This window comes from Anser anser, assembly GCF_964211835.1.
Source record: "Anser anser genome assembly, chromosome: 6".
Lineage (NCBI taxonomy): Eukaryota > Metazoa > Chordata > Aves > Anseriformes > Anatidae > Anser > Anser anser.
In genome coordinates, this window is record NC_139726.1 from 37,499,221 (window position 1) to 37,519,603 (window position 20,383).

Sequence of the window (20,383 nt, forward strand, 5' to 3'; positions counted from 1 at the left end):
CTCTACTGCTTACCAACATGCCTATGCCAAGAGAGCACATACTACTTTAAAGTGTGTATCCCATTTCTGGGAGTGGTAAAAGTGGAGATGATGCTTCATGGATATTCTCCCATTGGGAATTGAGAAAATATACTCCTTCCTCCTCAAAGCACATCTGTGGATGCCCATTACTGAGTAACCAAAATATTTACTCTACAACTTCCTAACAAAAGAGATGTTAACAAAAGGATAGAAGTGCCACAGTTGACTGAGATCACAGTACAAAAGAATCAAGTTATGATTTGACATGGAATGATGCCAGATCAATAACCAGTAATTGGGCGTTGTGTCCACATGAGCATTATTCCAAAGTCTTTCCATCATAATAAAGCATGACTGAAAGATAGATCTGACCTTCTTTTACTGACGTGGTTATAATTATACAGTGTCATCTGAAAAACAGCCAAAGGTCTTTCTTGGAATACTTGACCAATAAGCCACAGCTGTACTTCCCTTTAACAGTCTGTCAAAGGAGTTGGAGACATCTGTAGCCATGCTCAACATCCTGAGGGCTGTGAAAATGGAATTTGAATAAGACTGGCATAGGGAGCACGCATATTACCCAGTGTAGCACACATGAGACTAGGAATGTGTCTTCATATGAGACCATGAGATTCAAATCACAATCAGAAAACTTTATAAAAAGGATGTGTGGTGGAATTCAGGAAAAAAAAAAAAAGATGTATGATGTAAGAACTAAGCAAAAGCAAAAGAGATTCCTCTTCTCTAACGTGCTGTATTTAGGTGAGGATTTATTTTCCCGACATATATGTGATAACATTGTAACCATGGTAATAGCTTATGAATTCTTAGAGGTTCCTGATTTTGTCATAGTTGCTTCATTTGTAGCCTTTTCAGAACACAAATTAAGTTGTTGAATTATTCTGTTTGCTCTTTTAATTGCTTCTGTACTGCCATATCCTTGATGACACAATTTACACACTGATACTGAAGGGAGTCACGCGATGTAGAATCATTCACAGTGGAAAGTTCAATAAAGATTAGCATGGGACAGATTTATTCAGCTTTGTTGTGATGGGTGGGACAGCTAATACAGACCTCACTGATTTTTGCGAGGGCAAGCCAAGGTTTGGAAGAGACAGCTATAGAATTGGCTGACGTTTTTCAATGCCACTACCAAGACAAGTGTATTTATATATTGAGGATTTATAGTTCTTATAAGGAAGTTTGAATAATTAATAATTTACCAATTTGACTGAACCAATTTTTTCATAAAAGATATGGTGATGAATTAGGAATTGATTGTCTGCTAGGGGAAAGAGATTGAAAGAGAGGCCTCAAAAGGGGAGACAATTCCTAGCAGAGCATCTGAGGACTGTCTCTGCAATAGCAAACAGGGCCGTTGCAGCTGTGGGGCTCCCCACCACAACCCATCGGGAGCACCCATCTTAGGAAGCAGCACTTCCTGGGCATTCTGGAAACCCAGACCGTGACTGATGTGGGGCACTGGAATGGAAGAGTTACACTGAAACAGTAGGTATCAGCCTAACTGTGATATACCTACGGAGAGAACTGACCTCAGCAAGCTTTTGGTGATGGCTAAACGTTAAGATAAACTAAACAAGGCACCTAAACTCTGACTGGAGAGAGAGCAGGAGAGTGCACACAACTGCTCCAGAGGAAGACTCAATCCATCTTGAAATACATCTCTAAGATAACAGGGATGAGATTCCTTTGAGGTGTTTCTCCACCTCCATTGCTTATAGAAGTGTTGATGACATTGTCAACAGTCCTATCTGCAGTTTTTTTTTTTTTTGTTTTGCTTTTTCCAGTGAATAGGTGAGAGGAACAATTTGCAGCAAGCATACAAGAAATACTAGACAAAATAGGCAATTTAAAGGTTAATAATCCAAGCTCAAGTTCAGGAAATGAGTCCAGACAAAATCTCTTTGAAAGTCTCTTGTGAATTCAACTAATAGCCAGCAGTGGGACATATCTGGGTTTTTGAAGCCATAACAAAGCATGAAGCAGCAGATTCAGGCAGTGAGCTAGGCCTCTAAGAAAGCAAGCAATACAGATCTGAGCAAGTGCTTGATCTTGCTCTTAGTCACACAGTTCAAGACAAAGAAAAGGATAATCAGCAAGTTCAGAGTTACAGCACATTTAAATGAACCAGTATGCACTCAGATGAGTGTATACTCATTTCTTTTGTTTTCTCTAGAGCAGTTAAATATTCCCCAAAATATTACTTATCTGTTTGTTTCTACATATTCTACAAACCACAATGAAAAGAAGAAATCATGCAACAACTGAGGAAGTGAACATTTGGAATGAATTAAGACTGAAGTCTGATTTACAACTCAGTTATGTCACATTGTCTAGCTAAACTGCTGCAGGAAAACACTGGTTCACTCATTCTGTGTCTGTGTAACTATGCTTGAATTACATAGAATGCAAATATCCCATCAAGCAGAGTTGCAAGTAGCACAGAAAAAGCAGAAGTATCATTTTAATAACACGAATATTCTCACAAAAGCTGTAATCACATCCTTGCAGTTAATCGCCCAGCCAAATTCTTTCCCTAGATCATACCTTAAACAAGCAGCTTAGATGGTTCAGGATTGTACATTCGACAGGATACAATAGCTCCTTATTCTCAGCAGTAAGACATTCCAGATGCACGCGTTTTCATCTACCAAGGCTGCACGCTTGCATCTGTCAAATGTTTAGGTATAAGCTGTTGTGCACGTAACAGATATGCTACTTTTAAGAAGTCTAGATGTACTAGTACATACTGGAAATCTTAAAATATTCAAAATCCGTATTTATATGGAACTAACTCTCCACTAAAACATGGACTGACCATGAATTAACTCACTGCTTACATATTATGAAGTGTAATGTATATAAACACATGTACACAGACATGTTAAAGTATATAAGTGTATGCAGAGGGAGCAAGAGAAAGTGATCAGTTTAACACAAATATACAGAAGTTATATAGGAAAAAAAACTAACCCTTGCTGTATAAACAGCAGCAAAACTTGATTTTTATTTTTATTTTTTAATTTAAAAAAAAAAAAAAAACACACACAGCCTGGACCAGATCTCCTATATGAGTCAGACTGGAATCCCAGCTATTAATGACAAGCTGCTACACCACTCCCGTGCAAGCAGTTGTCTGAAGCTGCATGTATACCCATCATATGTTGTTATTCCAGTTACACCAACAACTATGCTAGATCGATTGCAAAAATCTCAGTGTTCAGAAGTACTGGAGTACCTTCTATTTCTTACCTGAGGTATACTGGCCAAGAGGTTATTATTATAGTCTGTTAAAGCTATTTATTTAGAGCAAAGATTATTATTACTCTAAAAAAGCTGATAAGTACACCCCATCTGGCATCTTTGTTTAGCTGCATTTCACTAAGAGCAGGAAATGTTTTTTATTATGTGCTAGTAAGAACAAATCTGGCTTTGAAAGTGAGAATCATCTAAGAACCATGCCAGCATGGGACAGGTGTACAGTAAATGAGAAAGTGAAAAATAAATACAATTGTGAAAAGCTTGAGTACGATCATCTCACCACAAAGAACGCATGTATGTCTCATACTTGTTCAGTTTTTACTGTCCCTCCCCCCCCCGTTTTACAGGGATCAGGTTTGAACAGGGAAACAGCACAAGAAAATGGAAAAAAAAAAAATCACACTCCGGAAAGCTTGGAGCCCTCCCCAAATTTTTGAGTTAATGACTGTTTTTCAGGCAGAGCTGTCTCTTCTTTCTGAATCTAAAGTAGCTCATTATATACCTGATGAAAGGTAACTCCAAGAATAAAATGAGTAAAAGCGGTGCCCTTGAGACAAAGGAAAAGCGTGTTTAGTGAAACAGTTAAAATAAAGATGTTGCTTACTCCTACCTTGCTCTCAGATAAGACCTGAGCCAGTAAGCTACAGAGAATTAAATCATGGAAACAGCAAAAGGCTCAAGGTGGTCTTTGGGATTTAGTTTACTGTACAGTACTGTGCTCCAGTGACTAAGGATAGAAACACATGTAGCATAGGAAGAATTCATGGTATTTTTCCAAATCTGCAGTATTACATGTAGAATAAGAGACCTTTTTTTGCACAAAGAATGCAGTAATCTCAGCTTTAAAGCTCCTGTACTGATGCTGAGGTTCTGGCTTCCAGTCAGCATTTTTAGTTAAGTGACACATTGGGGAGGGAAAAAAAAAAAAAAAAAAAAACCAACACCAAAGAAATCAAGTAAAAATCAGGGAAATACATAATGTCACAGATGAAGAGAATTTCTTCAAATATCTAGAGTTCTCTGAGAAGACACTGTTTAATAAACTAAGCATAACATATTTAATAAAATATTCAAAATAAGACGTGCTTTTTGCCCTCATCCAGTGTAGTCAAACAGTGAACTCCACAATGTAGACAGCCACTGCAACCACTTTCAAACCTATTATAACACTGCCTGTACAGGCTGAAGGAGAGCACTAGAAGTGAGGTGGAAATGCAGCCTGTAACCAGGAGTCACATGTGGAGGTCAGACCTCCTGTTTTATACAGACAGACTCTCACTGCACTAAAGTCAGGTGCAAAACTGTTAAAAGATGACGCCTCAGTTACAAGTGCTTCCTTAAAAAAAAAATAAAAATAAATCCTGGTCTTCCCAGAAAGTATCACAAAGCTTAGAACAGAAGTAATCTTCCTTTTTTCTCCTCTTCACTAAGTCCTAGATGAGAGAATCAGTTCATTTTGAAATCTATCCCTTAAAAATTAATTATAGGAACTTTTTGACTGTAGATTTCTCTCAAGCCAAGATGAACCAAGAATTAACATGTAATCACCTTAATAGCAATTATACATATAAAGTTTCATCTTCATAGCACTTTAGAAAATTTCCCTAATTAATAACATGACTTTCTGCTATGCTAAACGTAGCAACTGAGAAGTCTGAATTCCAGCTGCTCAAGAGATGAGCATCCTGCAAGACTTCGCCTTTCTTATCTACTTGCCTACTTTACTTTCCTATTTTGTCCACTACACTACACAGCGCAAAGCCCCTCATTTAAAGTTCAGAAGCACACCTATCCTATAAAGCAACTTGCTCCGACAGAGAGAAAATCATCTCTTTCCAGGTTCATTCATCTTTTGGACTTTCAGCAGATGTCAAGCAAGTTCCAGTTCTACATTAAATAAGCATGAATGTCTGAAGTCCTAGGAGTGGGGCTTTTTACTAAACAGGGCCACTATGATTAAGAAGCAGTGGGTTCTACATACACACAGCATGTTTCTCTTAAAGGTAGTACCGCCATTATTGTGTTACAAGCAGGATTCTCCAAATACAAATAGTACTAATGCTAGAGTATTTACTGAATTTGAGACTCAGAACTGTTTAATGCCCCCTTTAAAAAAAAAAAAAGATACTATTTACTTTCCCTGAGCAAACTGACTCCTTGTATGTGTTTAAGATTTAAAACAACAAAAAGAGAAAAAAAAAAAAGACGAAATGTCCCTGCATGCGGACTTCTAGTTTTTTTAGACATTTTACAGGAAGGGAAGAAAAAAAAAGAGAAAGTGTCTGGAGTAAAAGCTTTACAGACTTTTGACCTCACAAAGTAGAGACTGACTCAAAGCTCAGAGGTCAGTAATATTGCTACTGGGGATTGCTATTAAGTATTTTGGATCAGGCTTTTAGAAACTTCCAGTTCTTCAGTAGTGTTTGAGAACTTGAGAACTATTCTTTTCCCTTATTTATAAATTCTGGGAGTAGCAACATCATGTTTATGACTGGCATTCCCAACTAATAAACTAATAATTGTTAAATGCTGTTCTGTAAATTTTGGGGATGCTCTTCTCTTAACTTACAGCAGAATGTTTGTTTTGAGATCCTGAATGAACAATTTTTATTTTTTATGTTTGTTTACGTCTTGAACTTGAGGGAGATAGCTGGAAATTTTATCAATGCATACATGATCCAAGACCAGCTACTTATCATTCATAACATTACGTAAACTAAAATGCAATAGGTGTTCCATAAATAATGATAAGAGTCCTTATTTCTATTGGCACATGTATGAGGTGTTAAAGGAGGTGTCTATTTGAGGTGTTAAAGAAACTGAAGGTTGGCTGTAGAAAGAGATCACATAATCATGTAATACAACAAACACAGCTCTAATTGTCCTTTTTCTTTCATGCAGATTTCAAAATAAGGGTTGAGAAGAGATGGAGACTGGACAAAAGAAATTGGGACTGTTGTTTAGATATGAATATGGAATATTTAAGTACTTTTGTACAGTGCCATTGGAACAGGCTCCAAATAGTTTCTCATGCCAAGCAGGGAATATTTTAAGTCCTAGTATGTGAACTTGAAAGCACGTTGCAATTGTATTGTTCACCAGTGCTAGAATCTATGGGGGAAAAAACATGACCAATTACAGATGAAATCCAACGTTCTTTTGTCTATTATTTTCACCTTTATAACAAGCATTTGCCAAATCTGAAATCCATATATTAAGACCACAAAATGAGGATTGACTGCTTGCAGCTGCTTTTTTGTATATATGCATACATGATCAGCAAGTCTAGGATCTCACTTGGAGAGCTGCTTGCTTCAAGTTACCATTAATGAAAGTATTGTTCTTCAAAAACATGTCACAGGGGTTCCTCATAAGCAATTTTAAAAAATGCTGTTTTCTTATCCATACAAATGTAAGTCAAATAAAATTACTCCACAGCTGCTGGGTTTCTAGCTTTTCTAATTGTATTTGTTCATGGATTTCCTTGGCATTTTCAAGTGGAACTAGAAACAAAAACAAACAAAAAATACAACCCAACAAACACAATGCATACATTGATGAAACCTCCTGAGTGCTTTAATATAATCCAAGGCAATTTTCTCTAAGAAACAAAATGAATGAAATTTGCTTATGGACCCTAAGCTTTGCAAACCCTTCAGCTGGAACAAGAGAAATATGTGGCTGGGAGCCAAGCGGCAGCCAAATGTGTTAGATGTGTTCCATTTATTATTAATGTGACAACATTCTATAGAGCAGCAACAGGGCAGGAAAGTAAGGGGTTGCTATGGAGATAAGTTACTCAAGATGCAGCTAAAAATACTCCCTTCTTCCCTTACTGTAATAAATATTGCATTATATGAAGGCTAACAATGATGATATCAAATGCCATCTCAAAAAAAAAAACCTTCCAGCTGTGTGCATTATGGCTATCTAATGGATTGCCTGATGGTCACACTTCAGTTGTCTGTGTACATGCTGCTTCTCTTTTTTTTTTTTAAGCCTTGTTACATGGTTAAATGTTAGAAGACAGCTGTTGGCATTATTAGGACAAAATATTGCTCCCTACTCAGGGTAGATTTCTTACACCATTGTGGCTTTGGCGGATTACAGTCACATTATGAGGAGATGCAAGTTAAACTCAAAAACATGGAAGTGTTATAACCTATTTCGAACAAGGCTGTAGGGGTTTATTAGGCCTCATCTGAGGCCTACGGTTACACATTTTATTTGATATTCATTGCATTCTAGGTATCTTAAGATTACTGAAGAAACTAACCCTGCCTATTGATCAGTATTAAAAAAATTGTTCAGTCCTTTTGAAGGATGCCTCCACACCTTTGTCTTTCATGTAGGAAGTTTTGGATATAGCTAAACAGCAGCAGACTTCTTGGGTATTTGACTATATGGGAATTAGAAAAATGCTATGTCACAAAATACCTTTACCTCAACAAATTAGAAAGCCCCATTCTTCCATTTTGTACATTTTTCTCCCTCAAACCTTTTCACTGATTCCAATACGAAGTGAATCTTTATCAATTAAACTCAGATTAAAATTTTTAAATACAGAACAACACATTAATATCTTGGTTAATATCATAGCCATGCTTACAGTCTTTTAAAGATGGCATTAGTGTTCATTTCTTAATTTATCACCTAATTGAACAAAGGATTTTTTTTTTTATTTTTTCCCCTTTAGAAACACAGATTATAGAGTTGGGAAAAGACCTCATCAGTCACCTAAGCTGCGTCCTTGTTAAAATCTACTGCTGAGTAGGAAATTGCATCTGGGTGTATTTCCAGTCACAAATTCACCTTCAGTAATGTAACAATACAGCATGCACACTATCATATATAAACTACTCAAATTTCTGACTGAATTCAAGTCCTGCTTGTTGGCTTTAGGGTGATCTTCTATTGACAGAGTTTTTTCTTCCAGTTGAATAATGAACTCCATCTTAAGGCATTAAATAATACGTACATTTGCAAAGCTAAAAAATCCTCCTAGAGAAAAGGCAGGCTGGCCATAAGTTGTCATTTTTTTTATTTCTTGAAGTGTGATACTATTTCTACTGTTAAAAGGCAGCACAAAGCACTTAGGGGGAAGGAAAGCAGTGCATCTGAGAAACTTGGGTGACAGTGCACAGAACTCCTCTCAGCGTGTCCCAGATGCACAGAGCTCTGCAAGGGGCTTTGGGTTATCACTTTGCTGGGAGCAGTAACCTCTTCTTCACAAGAAGTACAAGCAGATTCTTCAGTAACAGGGTCTTTAGATATTATTTTCACTCTTCTTCTGTGTCTACTCTTCCCTTACCTGTGATGGCACAGAAATGAGACATATAGCAGCACTATAGCCCCCACGCACATTGGACACTGGCTGAGCAAACACAGCAGTGAGCCTCTCCTGAGCCACAGGTTGAGAGCACAGCTAAAGAAATGCTGAAGTACTTGGAGAAATTAAAAGCACTCTTCTTCAAAATAGGCCTCAATACCACGCTGAATTCACATTTCTCCTCTTTAGCTAAAAGATGACTTATTTTACAGGTTCACCTGAGCTGAACCCCACAGGATCTGTGATAGTAGGCTGTGTTTTGTTCTTTGCCTTAACATACTTGTGGCACTGTATTGATGCAGACTACCACAATTTAAAGGAAAATAATTTTAACTCTGATATGTGCATACATCTCTGGAGATCCTTCATTTGACTCTCCATTACCTGCGTGCCATCAGTTAACAACACATCTGAGCATGTACAGATACAGAAAACCACAGACCATATTCTTTGAATACACTGTATAGTTTCAAAATTCATGCTGTATAACATAAAGCTCTTTCTGTTTATTTCCAGAAGTGAGTTGTTAGTCTGGGAAGGAATTGTTTTGTCCATCTGGCTTTTCATTTCTCCACTACTGCTATGTACATTTACCCTGAGCTAGGTTAAAAAAAAAAAAAGTTATTCTGCTTTTAGAAGCAACATAGCTCTCATGTGACCCTACATCTTTTCCTCTGAAGCAGCTCCCAGCCTGTGTGTACCACTGCGCAGGTGGAATCGCAGTGACCTTGAGTGATACTTTTGCTGGACAAGTCTCCAGAGGATTGCATTATTTCTGAAGTATGGCTTCCTGTCAGATGTTGTACTACATGGCACACATGCCTGTTCATAACAGATGCTTTACTTCGAAAAAGCATTCTCTTGTTTTTCACAGCCACTACGTAGAGGAGGGTTAAGAAAAACAGAACCACTCAGCTATAACCTGATTACATTTGCTCTCATCAAAATTTCCCATCTTCTTTCAGATGAGTTTTGACAAAGCTTATAGTTTATGCAAGTCAGGTTTAATATAGGTTATAATATATATATATATTTAAATATCTTGTTCACATAATATCTAAGAGAACTCCAAATGTCAGATGTACAGGAGCTCTGGAGAATGCTGTTTTTAGAAATGGATTGACAACACAGAACCATTGTTTCACTGGATACATACACTTCAAAGACAAACATTTCAGTGATTGAAGATGTAGAGTTACAACAGAAGGGACTCTCAGCATGACAGTGTTTATCCTCCCTATCCTAGGGATAGGTATTCCTGCTAGCTCTGCAGAGGAACACTAGAACACTAAGTACGTTTTTATAGGAACATTGAGAGTGTATCACCTCTTAAAACAAGGAGAAATAACCAGTGATGAAGAGTAAAGTATCCCTACCACCACCACCACGATTAGATAGATTCAGAAGTCAAGAACTGAAGCCTTACAAAGTCCAGGTGGATAATTAGACAGTTTTGTGACAATGAGAGTGATTAATCATTGAAACACACTACAAAGCAAAATGTTAGATTGCATCTCCTGAAGAGTGGATGCCTTTTTGGGAAGGAATGCTCTGGCCAGCCACAAGTTGTGCTTTAAAGGTGAGTCACAGAGAGGTAGGAAGATTTAATGACTCATCATATGGGTACGATGCTTAATGATCCCTTTGAAACGTAAATGCAAATTGTAAAAAAATCTTTCATATATTTTATATGGATTATAGTACCAAAACCTTTTTAAGCCTGAAACATTTCTTTATTCTAAAACAAAAACCCTGTCACACAGCAGCAATACTACTCAAACATAAAACTTTCAGCATGGTTTACTTCAAGTCACATGGGAAGTCAATGACAGCAAAGAGCCTATGCTACAGATTGATCAGGTTCTTCATATAGTTCTTAAATACACATTTAGAGAGCTTGCAGCCATTTCTTTAGTCCCCTAAACAGTTACCTGAGAGCAGACTCCTTCATGAGCAGGAGGGCTGAGCTTAGACGCTTTTGTCTGTTCCAGCTCATTGCTTTCCCTGTTTTTCCCCTGACATTCTGGATTAGACCTTCATCATCATATCTGCATTATGCCAAGGATGCCTTTTTAGGTATTTTCACTCACAGAAGATAATGAGCTCACCTATCTTACAGCTGAGGTGTCCCAATTAGTTGCTACCTCACTTGGTTCTGCTTCAAAGGTCAGAGTTAGGCCATACATACAGAAACAAGTCAAAAAAAATTTAGTATACCACAGGGGAGACGAGATAGCAGCCTATTGTGTGGGGAAATTGTTTATAAACAATGTCCTCCCCCCATTTATGGTCTTAGCTTAGCTTTTCTGTCTTCCACATTTGAAGATCTACAAAAATGGAGTATGACTTGACTAATTAATCAGCAAGTGTTATTTTCCGTTAAAGCATATTTAATCATCACAAAAATTAGGAACAACTATCAACCAAAACCAGTATAATTACTTCTAATGTAAATGTGCTAATTTAAATTGTGGAGTATTTCTTTAAGAAATGTGTTTGTTAATTGGGGTCTGCTCATGAAAGCAAGCTACTAATTGAGCTAGCATGTGCCAGATAGACTAGTTCAACTGAAAGAAAGACAATATTTGTAATGTAACACTGATATTAAAAGTTAATATTTTAATGACAAAACCTATCAGGCTCATGCCAGTTCAATTAGTCAGCCCTTCCCAGGAGCAGACCCCAATTAACACACTTTTTGAAAGAAATATCCTACTGTTCAATTAAAACATGGAAGCATAAATGATTACACAAGTCTGTTTTGATAATTAGTCTTACTTGATCTGTCTCAAATGTGTTGTTCCTAAAGTGCTGTATCATCAGAATTTATGGATTATTTTTGAAGCAATTTCTTTAAAATCTGTATTAAGCAGTCACTGTCTGTATAACACTACCAAAATAGTCCAAAAATCCAACCGTAGCAAGTTAGCATCTTCGTGCCAGCTTTAATAACAGCAGAAGCTCATAGTACATACATTACAACATGATGTAGGGACCGAATAAACAGGCCTTCTGTTGTGTGCAATTTTCTGTACAATCCTATGACAAATATGAGTAAATAAAAGCAAGCAAGGGTTGATCCAAAGTCTGAGATCAATGAGAGTCTCTCTTGACTTCAGCGAGCATTGGATTAGGTTCCTATATTCTATCTGAAAAGAGAAATAATTACAGCACATCAGGCGCTGGGAGCTAGCAACTTGGTTAATATCGATTTGGCATAGTAACTGCTATAATATTGATCTTAAACACAACTTGAATATAGATTTATCAACCATTCTGTAGCTCGGTGTCAATGTGTAATAACGATAGCCTTTGATGGCTCAGTAAAGTAGCAACAACAACAAAGAGCTGAGGGAGAGTCATCATTGCAAAGGGTAACCCCGAAGTACCATGATACAATGATAACACCTGCTTGGGGGAATCTTGCCACCTAACTGAGCTACTGAAAGATCCTCTAAGTTGTTTGTAATCAGATAGGAGTGATGTCAATCAGTCACATGGAGAATCTGGGAATTTTCCCTGTATTTCAGGTTGTAACATAAAATACAATGGCTTTCTGTGGAAGGGATTGATCTTACCTACTCATAAGTTAAAACAATGCTTCTTACAATTGATCTCCTCAAATCAATATTATGCTTTTTGCTTGATACTATGAAACAGGTAATTCTAAATTCACAAGTACAGACAGAGTGAATGCAGATGTGCCATCACTAAACCGAGTGGTGTGCAATTACAGTGCCCCTGCAGTCCACTACCGGTAATCCTGGCTTCAGCATGAGTCTTTCATTTCATGGTTGGACTGAACTTCTGTTATTACTACCTGTCAAAAGTAGTTATCACTATGATTCCCTGAGGAGACATTCTTACTGATCTAAAATGTCTTTAGAGAGTGCGACAATCATCCAGTCTGAAAAAGAACATACAAATCTATTTGCCTTAGGATATTACATGCTTGCTAACTTGTCACTGCTATATCTAATGGCATTACCTAAAATAGTATGCAGGTATACTTGCCACCAAGAATTTTTATTAAGGTAAAACCTAAATAAAAACATAATCATGCTTTGAAAACTGCTTTGAGACTCTCAGAACAGTTAGCTAAGCATATATTTGATAACTCCCCCAAAATATGGGGGGCTGTCTCCTCTTATCCTATATATATTTTTTTTTTCCTCCTGATGGTTTGTATTGGAGCAGGGGGTTGGTGAGAGGGGAGTGGGAGGCAAAAAGCCTAATGGCATATTGCATTTGACATACATATTTACTTTTCCTGAGACAGTTGCTGTGAAAGTACCACCCCCGTTCCTAGTATTGAGAAATAATATCAAATGCAAAGTGAAAAACATGATTGTTCACTGCACCATTTTCAGTCTGAAGGAGGGGCTGCGCTTCCTGTTGGAAATCCATAACTCCTGTGACCTCAGTGCAACAGGACAACCCCAAAAGGCTTAGCTTTAACTTGGGGAGTGTCTGCAGCAGGACTAAAGGATTTGCTGAAGGATCCCAGAGGCTTTGCTGTATAAGGGCTTTTCTTATACAAAGGGCTTAAATAAAGGCAGCACAAGATGAGAGCTGCCTTTGGTGAGGGACGCAGCTGGGAGGTGGAGGACTCGGGGTCAAGGGTTGGCCTGGTAGGTCAGAACCAGCATCAGATGCGTGAGATCAGAGGAGATCATAGCTACCTTGAATTCATTTTTTTTTTCTTCCTTTATGTACTGTCTGCCTTCTCCTTCTGGCGTCAGTATTAATGCTTCTTTAAGCAGTAGATATATTTTTTCAGTTTGTGCATTTTTATTTATTTAAACTTAAAGCAGGGGAGACAAGAGGTATGTCATCCCTTTGATGTCAGCAGAGGTGTTTGTCAGTACAGACTTTTCCAAACTTTCCAAGTATGTACAGATACTCTGAAATGTAGCTGCAGAGACTTAGCAAGAAAAAAAAAAGGGGTGGGGGGTGTAGTAAGAAGGAATAAGAGAAAATTTGTCTTTCAGAATGTGCTTTGCATTCCTGATGCATCAGTCTTCATCACTAATTGAACAGAAGTCGGCTCTGTTCTCCCCCACCCCGTACAGCTACAGTTACCTCTGCTACCCTGGTATATTGAGCTGTTTAGTTTTTCTTGTTGATTATGGTGCATTTGTTACATGTTGTACAACAACATATGTGACAACCTCAAAGTTTAAGTATTCGGGTTCTGATAGTGTAAAACATTTATATCTTATTCAGAATGTCCCTTTCCCAGTTTGGCTGCAAGTCACCGGAAATCTCACATTCAGATTCAGGAATTCAAAGAGTTGCAAAAACAAACAAATGTATGTTGAAAGACTTAACACAGTTTTTTTTTTTTTTTAAAAGCTGAACATAAATAACATATAAAGTAAAAACAACGTGTTCATGCATTTCAATCAAGAATTCAAAACCACAAATATATTAGCCTTAACTTTAAGCTCTGGAGAATCTTTTCAGTGGATCGACTATTTAAACTTTTTACTCCAGATGTGGGGAAAAAGAGACAATGAAATATTAAAATAATTTACATTTGAAATTTTACTCACCCGTTTAATTCCTGAGATAGTGAAAAAGGAGTTAAGTATACCTCCACAAAAACCTTGTGCCCATTTGAATCAGTAGATCTTAATACACATTGACTCAACTACTCAATTAGTTTGTCAAACAGGAAAAAAAAAAGTATGTTTTTTTTTTGCTTTTAAAATGCTTTTTCAGCAAAAACTTCAGTTTCGTGTTCGGAAAGAATACACACATTAAACACTTTGCATCCTACATTTGAGCTAAGAATGCAAAATAAAAGCAGTCTGGGACTATCCTAGTCAAACAAGAACAAACAGATTTGCTAATAATTTGAAGTATTGAAAGTACTCCGTGCTATTTCTTTTTTTTTTTAAAGGGGGAAAAAAGGCATTGCACCTGACCCAGTTGAAGAAGTAAAAGCAAAGAGCAGACTACAGTAAAAGCAGAAATAAAAAGTCACTTACTATTAAAAACAACAACAACTGAAGAAAATCAGACAGTGGGGAAAGGAAAACATGCTCTCCATTTTGATGTGTTGATATCTCTCAGGCTCCTAGCTGGAGGCTAGAAGCATCTCAAGGGCCTACCCACACAAACGCACTCATGAGGCTCTACTACAGCTAGCTTTGCTTAAATAATGCAAGTATCTCCCTTTTCCCCATATTTCATATGAAGTCTTACAGCAATCAGTACACAGCTTCCGTTCTTTACGGCATTGGTTTTCCTAGAAAACGAAGGTCTGCTGGTGTTATACTGCAATTGTTTAGAAAAACTCAATGCTCCAGGAAGTCCCTCAGAAAAAGGCAGGAACTCAGGACAGTTGCCAGACAAACAGGTTTTATACACACACACACACACACACATATATACATACACATTAAAAAAAATAAAAGGGGCTAGCCCTACATACAGGTACAGTTATTAGTACTCAAGATATACGTTAGGATACACAACGCAGTCATTTATTTGGTTATTTTGCAGAGAACCTTCAGAACTTTTTCAGTTGTAGTCAGAAAACTTACCCATACACAATCAGAGACAGAGAAATCAGCACACCCGTAAGAAAGGCCCTCTTAAAACGTTTTAGAAGACATACCCACCAGTAACTTCACCTTGTCCTTAACCTCACACGTTCCAAAAAAAAAAACAAAACAAAAGAGCCAGGACAACTCAGTTCTGCATTCTCCAATCTCTCATCTTGTTAAGCCTCTACCTCAGGAATGATGTACTCTCCTATCTCATCCACATCACAGGAAAAGCAGGGTTGTGCCATAAGTAGTAACTCACCCTCACAGCCTCTCCCTGGGGTACCTGGCACGGTGAGGGACTCTTCCCAGCTTTGCATATAACACTTTCTCCCCATAGCGCTAACTTTCTGAAGAAAGAGAGCACTAGCTAGCTGTCTGCAAACAAAAAGTGTCCCCAACTCCAGCTGGTTTCCTTTACCCTGTCTCATTCCAAGAGACCGCTAACACCTGAGATGGCCTGCCAGTCTTACCCACGCAGGTGTAGCTCTTCCATCTGTTTAGGTCAGCAGTTAGGGAGGCTTTTTGGTTCAGAGGTGGGTCTAGAACCCCCCTCTAATGTGATGTGGTCAGAAGGACTATGCTTTGCAGGCCGACCCTTGCTAGCGCTCACCCAAGTCACACAACGAATTCATGCACCTTGGCTGAGGAAGAAAAGGTCAGCCACTGCTACGCCATGGCTTTGGAAACCCTCAAATGAGAATTTAGGGAGAGCTGTATGTTACAGTTAGTACTGTCTTTTTCACACTAAGGATAAGCAAGTACATTCACAGCTAGAGCTTTAACGGGAAATTAAGAGAACTTCCAGCCCAGAAAGAAGGATGGTGGCAAACTTGGGACCTCCCAGGAGGCAGAAAGCCCTCATGTCCTACCTCCGTCTTTGATGGCTCACAGAACAGCCACCTTGTTAGCACGTGCAAGCAGGCACTCTGTGCCTAGACTTTCACCTCTGTCAAAAAGAGAGGGGCCTAGGCCGTGACCCCTTCCCCAACGTGCTTTCAGGCTGTGCCTCCCGTGCTGTCACAGCAGATCGGGCTGTGACAGCCTGATCAGGAAAACCAGAGGTGTTTTAAATTTTCTGCTTGACTTGCAGTCCTTTTACCAGACTGAGGTTTGGGAGAGTTTTTCCACTGGTATTTTTATTATGCTTTAGGAAAAAACAGGTCTGAGGTTGACACTCAGCTTTACAGTTTCAGTACCATGCATATAAATTTAACTACTTAACTCCACTGAGCATTGGGTAAGTGGGGCAGCTCAAACCAGTACACTGCACAGAACATTTATCACAAACTGCAGTATACAATTCCCTTTGCCGTTTAGGCTTACACGTTTTAGAGTATTTACAATCGTGCTGAATTATACTGGAATTCCCTTTCCAAAGGACTTCACGAATGTATTGCTTGAATGCTGCCAAACTCATTTTTTCATTCATCTAGACTTTAGGGGACCTGTGTTCCTGTGAGGCTGCACACGCATTACCAGATCCCCAAAACTGCTGGGATGTCTGGATTTCACTGACAAGTTGGTGGCGCTGAGTGCTGATGCTGGGGGACCCCCAGGAAGGGCCCAGACTGGCAGCTCCCAGCCTGGCCCAGGCCATGCCGCTACCTTGGAGCAGAGCTGCTGTCGGCATGGGCACTGACACCCTTGGCAAGGGGGCACCTGGAGCCCCAGCCGTGTCTGATGCGGTGCCGTGAGCAAGTGGCAGAAAGCAGCTCTTGCTTTTAAGTGAGCGTACCTGTTAGAGCAACTCAGCCGCGGAAAGAGCCCGCTTTTATCTTTCAGAGGTGGAGATGTACTTGTTGGCGTGCAGCCATCCTCCCCTTGACAACCTCACAGTGTGTTTTCACAATTTAAAACCATCTCTCTCTGGGCTGGAAAAAGAAAAGCAAACTCGGAAAAAACCATTACTCTCACAAAACAAGCCTTTCCCACAAACCTGAAAGGACCTTGGGAAGGGCACAGTTGTTCTGCAGCTCCATAGCTTCTACTTAACTAGGCTGGTTGTGTGATTGTTTGGATATGTAAAACATTTCCAGGGGAAATCCTGGATTGTGAGAAGTACAGATTTAGTGTCCTAAGTCTCCTTAATAGGTGACAAAATGAATCCAGACTTCACATCCCCTCCTAGGCAAATCCTGCCCATGATCTTCCTATGGTTGCTTTTCTGTATCTTATACCTCAAAGGTGTAAGAGTAGTATCTCTCCCTGCAAGTCAGATACTGTTTGACATATTTAAAAGTCTTTATTCTCCTCTAGCACAAAGAATCAATTAAAAAATGTCTTCCTCCATGGACTTCAGGTGTACTATAAAGCTATTATTAAAGACATTGTGGATGTGACAAAAATAAAGGATAAGGTACCTTAAAAATAAGGTAGTAAGGCGACTTTTCTGATGCAGAAAAAATGTCCAGGGAGCATGTCTAACGATGTGACCAGGATTTTTTAGGCCCTTCATACAGGTATTATCAATGCAAGTCTGCTTCCTGGCCCATGCAAATAGACTGTGAACATTACATGAAATTTCCAGTCATGTTGGTTGTGAAGCCCAGGTGGGTATGCATGGCTTTCTGAAGCCTGAAGAGACTTCCTTAATGGAGCCCAACAAGATTAGCCACCTTTACCCACTGCATGACTCCATAAAACAGGCAAATAAATCACTAGCAGTCTCCTAATAGACTTAGCTTTTTCCTGTTCTGAATGAATATTGTTTGGATTAAGCTCTACAATGGCCAGCTCTGACACTGCCACAGTGGCTTGTTTCTTTTCAATGCTGTTTGAAAGATTTCCAAATTTTTGAAGATGTTGCTCTTGTCCCCTAGTAAGAAGTGTAAGAGGCACTCTGCTGGTGAGCTTGCAGCATATTTACTGGAACTATTTTCACTTGATCGTGTTCTCTAGCTGGGTCTTTCTTTGGAGTGGATGGGGACCTCAAGTTCTCCCACTTTTTGTGTGCAATACTATACACATTTCCTCCAAGTCCTCTGTGTTGATGGATTTGTTATGTATTGTGTGACATATTGCTGCTTCATCTACAACTTGGGCATGTCTAGTGAAGCAGCCCGCTGCTGACCAGGCTGGTTGCATCAAAGGACTGACCAGCGACAGTATTCATTGCTCATGATTATGTACCCTTACTCTGGGATTAGTATTTACATTTTATATTGTGAGTTATATTGTGAGATACTTTTTATTTTTGTAAACAGTTGTTTTTGCCTTCTTTTTCTGTTTAAGCTCAATTTTGAGTATGTTACAAGATGCTGGGACTGAAAGCTGAATGTGACTTGCTTGCATATCTGAAGCAGTCTAAAAGCTACAGCTTGTCAGTTGTCTCCTTCTTTTGTTAACACACTTTTTTTTGCAGCATAAGTAGTGTTCAAATTTTCTTTTCCTTCTCTTATCTCAGTAATGTTTCTTCTAGGTACTTTACAAGTAGAGAAGCATTCCAGTAGCTCTGAAATTAGGAAGAGCAAGAATCAAATTCATGAATGCATGAAAGTGTCAAAACTCGTTGTTGGGCAAGGCCAGGGAGCAGTGCGGAAGCAGAAGTTGAACCAGTCGTTGCTCTGGGCAGTGAACAATTTACTGGGCAGTGTAGGATTTGCTGAGTATGTCCTTATGCTGGTGTAGCTGAGCCAGCCAGTGTGGCACTGCTCTCCAGTGGAGCTCGAGAAACTGTCCCTTCTATTTCATTGATCCAGGAACCTGCTCAGTTTGCTTGTCAAAAACCTGCCTTGAATTATGCTGCCTTTTCATCTCAGTGCTGAGTAACTGCAGGTGGTCTGTCTCTTTGTTAGTGATAATGATACCCAATAATTCAGTATGCCTTCTCGAATAGAAAGAGTCTAAATAATCCAATGAAGTGGGAGAGGAAAATTGATCAGCATTTTGACTGCTGAAGTGGCCAGGAGTTAGGTGTGAGGGAGATGCATGTTGCAAAGGACCTGGGGTTAAGCTACGGCACAGGACTTTGTCATGCTAAGGAGGGGGGACTGGTACTCCCACTTAGATGGGAAAAAAAAAAATAAAAATAAAAATCATTCAAATGAACAAATCTTTAAAAAAGTGCTTCCAGATATGAAGTTAGTTCAGTATGTAAGTCCAGTTCACTGAGGCTAGATATGATAAGCTCCTGTTTTCCAGTAATTGTGGATGATCTGATTTACTTGCACCTTTTTTGCAAATCCGGATGCCACATGGTGTTTCTGCCATGATGGTGATGTAGCTGTGGTACTCAATTTCCATCACAGAAAAGCCAGTGCCTCTTCCCATGGCACAAACCTGTAAGGCAGTCTGCTATGGCAGGTCTGAGCCTACCTTCTGTTCGAAGGTTGTGTAGCTCTGCAGTTCAGGATCACTGCCTTTCCTGCAATGCAGTCTATCTACAGTGACCCAAATTACTTTGTCAGGAACTAACTGAAAACAAGGATGACTTTCAGGAGAGCAATTTACTTTCAAAGATCTTGTGCTGCAGTGAGGTTTGGCCCTTTAAACATACCCTGTTTGTTCCCACTTTGCAACCTAATGTAATCCCATTCTCTGCACTTGTAGCACATGCCCTGCAGTTTCACAAGTTTTATTTCGCTTTTTATTTTATTTTTCAGAGTGCTTTCAAAGACCCTTCTTTAATATTTTGATGGCAAGCAATGCATTTCTTAGTTGATGTCCTTTTGCATGTTTTTATTACACGAGTGGTAAAACGCTGGCATAGTAGGAATCAAAGCTTTTGATTATGATATACATTGGTCTTTTCCTTGTAGGAACTACGGACCTTAATGCACACTTGAAATTAACAAGTTACAAAAACAGAGACAAAATTTCCCTAATTTTTTCAAAACACCTTTGGGCTCAGTGTGTCAGGACATGTTTTTGGGTGTTTATCCAAAAAACCTGGTAAACAAAAATGGTTGCTATTTTGGACAGGAATAACACCACATTTGACAATCTCTGACTGACTTCACAAGTTTTATGCTACACTCAGTGGAATCAGTGCAGATGTTTGCAATTTTATTATTTCTCTATATATCTATAGTTATTTCTCTCTCTGTTATTTTCTATAAAAGTAGCCCTTGGAAAGCAGAAAACTTAATATAACAATCACAAAAGTTAAAACTGGAAAAGCACCAGGCTTAGATGGATTTTCCACTGTCTTTTGTTTAATAAAGAATATTTTATATTCAGAATTGCTTCCTTC

The 20,383-nt window shown here is 38.8% G+C and overlaps 1 long non-coding RNA gene across 3 annotated transcripts in view; it reads right to left on the minus strand.

Annotated features, from left to right (window-relative positions):
• The window catches only part of LOC310902065, a 153,557-nt gene extending 137,986 nt beyond the window's left edge, over positions 1-15,571 (minus strand). For all 3 annotated transcript variants that reach the window (XR_014586455.1, XR_014586456.1, XR_014586457.1), the window contains exon 1: positions 15,452-15,571. This is a non-coding gene — a long non-coding RNA (uncharacterized lncRNA). The remainder of the gene's footprint in view (positions 1-15,451) is intronic.
• Positions 15,572-20,383: the final 4,812 nt, after the last annotated feature.